We start from the raw sequence: 4464 nt of genomic DNA, 5'->3' as shown, positions 1-4464 counted from the left end.
TTGTAATGAGTATAAATATCTTATCTTATCAATAGGATGACTGTTATGTGTAAGAATATTAAATGCACCATAGGCTAAGAAGTCAAAAATGATGGCTAGGATTATATGTTTTAGTTGAGGAGATGAAGCTACGTGGCTCTTCATCCAATGGACAACAGTTCATGGGTAATACTATAAATACTCCCTTCTTGTATTATTTTCGAGGACGGATCTTTGAATAGAAAGGAGAACATAATATATTGTCTCTATGAGTTGTAAATCAGTAGATATACTACAAAATACGTCAATGTGTACATTATCTTCTGACGATACCTGTTGTCTATTTTTGGAGGTCAGTAGTCGTTTCGCGAGTTATTTTGAATATGCAATGAAGAAACTTTTGCAGTGTGATTTGGGACAAATTTAAATTATCTTGATTTCACATGGTATTGATGGGGGTATGTAAATTATCCTTGAACTTTCACAAATCAATATTATTTAAAAATATATAGTGTTATTCATGTTTATATAAATATACGAAAACAAAAATGAAAAACCAAAATGAATTATAGGCAGGTTTCAATATTTTCACCTAACTTTAATCTGTTTAACTTAGTCACTAAATTATAGGCGTTTAAGGAATTTTTCGGGTCAACTGGAAGTTTTTTGAACGGTTCCCATCTAGATGGACTTCAGGTGCATATTTATTAAAGGTTAGGGACCTTCGCTGACACAAAATAAAGATAAGAGTAAAATCTGCAAAAATCGAAAAGGTTAGAGTCCACTACTGCAATGTTTTCTAATTTTTATTTTTATACATAAATATAAATGTACCTAACATTTGGCGTCCTATGCCCAATCAGAAAGGCACCAAGAGTAAGTTTACAACAATTGACGTTTATTTTAATGTCTTTAGGGATGACCATTTGGAATTGATTTATTATATATTTGCATCATTTCCTGGGAAATTTACATGTCATTATCCTTATGTTAGGTTTGAAACCTTAAAATTTTTGGCAAATATTGAATTTATTATCTTACAAGTTTGTAACTTAACGAACTAGGTTAACGGAGGTCAAAACTCGTGGTACGTAGGTTGTCAAAACATTAGGCATCAATCAGAGAATGAAATGCAGTAATTGACGTGGTTCGATTATATATATATTAACTTGGTTAATGTGAATTTTTATTTCTAGTTTACCTTTATATATATATAACTCATTCATAGAACATGTAGAGGTAAGTGAATTATATAAAATATATAATTTATGTATGTAATCTTTTACACACTCAATTGCTAAAGTCTTTGGAATAGTAGNTCAAAAAATGATGGCTATGATTAGATGCTTTGGTTGAGAAGATGAAGTCACGTGGCTCCTCATCCAATGGATAACATCTCATGGGTAACACTATAAATACCCCATTCTTGTATCGTTTTGGAGGATGAATCTTTGAATGGAAAGGAGAACATAATATATTGTCTCTATTTTCTTCTTCTTTCACAAATATATTTACAGTAGATATACTACAAAACAAGTCCACGTGTACATTATCTTCTAACGACACATGTTGACCATTTTTGGAGGTCAACATATTGACGTCATATGTGGGAAACCACACTATAACCACGAACGTCCCGTGGAAAAAGCTTGACATTAGAGACTTGAGTATCTTCTTGAAAAATGATTTGTTTTTGAAGAAAGAACAAGTGGAAGCCCCAAGAAAAGCTTTGGAGTCTACATTGGTATGTGGATTGTCGATATTCGTTGAAAAAAGGGAATATGTTGAGATAGAAATCCATTTGAATGACCTCCATATCTTTGAAGAAAAGATTTGTATGGAAAAATGAGTTCAAGCAGTGAGGTAGTCTCACTTCGAAGAGGTATGAGGACCCCTGAAGAAGGGGTCTCCTGGAGAACTTTCCCAATAAGTCATCACCGACCTCATTACTAGCATATACGAGGTAGAATAAGAGTAACTATTCAACTCAATCGGGAAATAGCTGAATGGCTACCAACATGAGAAGCATCATATAGAAAAAAGGCCTTGTACAACAACTTCAAATGCAAGGAAATAGGAAGAAGACCCCCTGAGAAAAGGAGAGGCCGCTGAAGAAGTGGCTTTGAATATGTAGACCCCTAATAGGGAGAGGTCTCCAAAGAAGAGGCCATGAAGAAAAAGACCTCCTGGTAAAGGAAAGGCCGCTCAAGAAGTGGCGTTGAATAAATAGGGGTCTCTAAAGAAGAGGCCATGAAGAAAAAGACCCCCTGAGAAAGGAGAGGCCTAAAAAAGAAGTGGCATTGAATAAGTAAATCCCTTGAAAATGGGAGGCCTCTGAAGAAGAGGCTATGAATAAGTAGGACCTTTGAAAAAATAGAGGCTGCTAAAGAAGTGGCATTGAATAAGAAAACACTCTTAGGTCCTTGGTGAAGAGGCTATTGAAAGGCCTATTTTACAAAAGGGAGGTCTCTAAAGGAGAGAAATAACACAAAAGAAGAGCCACCAGCTTGATATTTATTCCTCACTTCGAGAGATGCCTCGCCATATGAGTTATTGCATTATCGCCGTATTTATCTTTAGAAAGCTCATTACGCCTCTGTCGTAATTATAGCATGGTTATGTTTATCTTCAGAATGTTTATATTATCCCCTGCATAGATGAACCATCCACCATGCAGGAGGCCCTTGATATTAGTTAACCATCCACCATGCAACAAGCCTTTGACATAGGTAAAGCATCCACCATGCAAGGAGATAAAAAAGAGAGAAACCTCCCATGGATGGATCAAACACCATGGATGATGCATTTGCACAGAAGAATAAACCCCTTGCAAAGAGGTAAAAAAAATAAAAAAATTATATACATATATTAACATGCCAAAGAGCTTTGGAAAATAAGAACCTCAGCTTCCTTCATAAAATTCGAAGTAAATAGCCTAGGGCAATGGGGACCTCGGCTTCCTTCCTCGAAAATTCAGCAAAACATTTGAAGTAGACAGCTTAGACACATAACTTCAACTCATTCATCAACACTTCAAAGCAAAAGACTTAACCTACATAAGGGCTTTAGACAACATCCACGATAAGTGCTTGTGCAAATTTTATTAAGTTATTTCACTTTTGAAATCCTTGTTATTATGTGAATATATGTACATAGATTTAGGGGATTATTGTGATTACTATTAGTATATGCACAATACTATTACTACCAAACATGCATGTCACCTCACTGCTAGCATGCCTCATGACCCATGACACTATTTTGCAATGCTGGTATGCATGTCACATCATCTATACTGTCATCAAGCATATGAAGTGCTGTGATACACATGACAGGCTCTCTGCATATATATCTTGGAAAAATATGATATGTCATTATTCATTTCATAATTGTGAGTATTTGGCCAGGCAAAATGGACCTGTGCTTATTTGATATATGTGCAGTGGACATATTGTGTTGTGTTACAGGACTAATTTAGTCCACATTACAAAGGAGATGTTGTCGAAATTTTGACAAAATATATGACATTTTCTGAGGCCATTTCTTTGAAGGAATAATAGAAAGTAACCCAAGAGACACTCCTATGAGAATTAGCCCAAGGGTATTAGCCCATAGAGGTACTTTGAAAAATATATGAGCTCAAAAGACATGTTAATGATTATAAGCCCAAGAGGCATTTCAATGAAAATATTAGCCTAAGAGGCAACTGAACAAATGAGCTGAACCCCGAAGTAAACCACCTCCAAAATGAGAAATATCAACCCAGAAGGGACAACACAAACGAAGAGTAGGATCTCGACGAGGACCACTCTCAAAAAGAAGAGAAAAACACAAGCAAAATGAGCAGATAATACATCCCTTGAACAACAAAAAAGAGCAGCTGAATTGCCAAAAATTCACAAAATTGCAGGTACAAAAAAAAGTTTGACCCACACATGAATGTATGACTCATACTTGGAGGAGTATTGTTGCTGGTCAAATATGAAATGTGATGCAAAGGCACCACAATAATATATGTGGAATGAATGGATGAGTTGTAAATCAGTAATTTAGTTGATGCTCTTAAGGGGGTCAGCTAAGGTGCCTCCAAATATTCAGTTGAGGTACTTACAAAGCCCAAGCCGAGGCTTTTCAAAAGGTAAGCCGAGGTGCCTTCAAAGATAGCCGAAGTTCCTGTCGACGTGCCTTGAAAGATGACCACCAAAGCTTAAGAAGAAGTCCACGCCTCGAACCGAGGCTTAAGAGGTCCTAAGCCGATGCCTTGAATAAGTGGTCGAGGCCCTAAAGCGAAACACTGTGTAAGTGGTCAACGATCGAAGTTGTTGCACTGAACTCTAAGGTAATTTTGCTAGAATTATCGAAAGTGGTTCTAACTTTGTTCATCTGAAGTGGGTTGATGTCTTCCTGTCGAACCCCTTGGCTCCGAGGTCCTTAAGACCCAAAGGGTCTGACAAGCGTATCTTAGGAATTGATTAATATGACCTT

This window comes from Olea europaea, chromosome 6 (genome assembly GCF_002742605.1).
Source record: "Olea europaea var. sylvestris chromosome 6, O_europaea_v1, whole genome shotgun sequence".
Lineage (NCBI taxonomy): Eukaryota > Viridiplantae > Streptophyta > Magnoliopsida > Lamiales > Oleaceae > Olea > Olea europaea.
Note: the sequence above shows the minus strand (reverse complement) of the source record.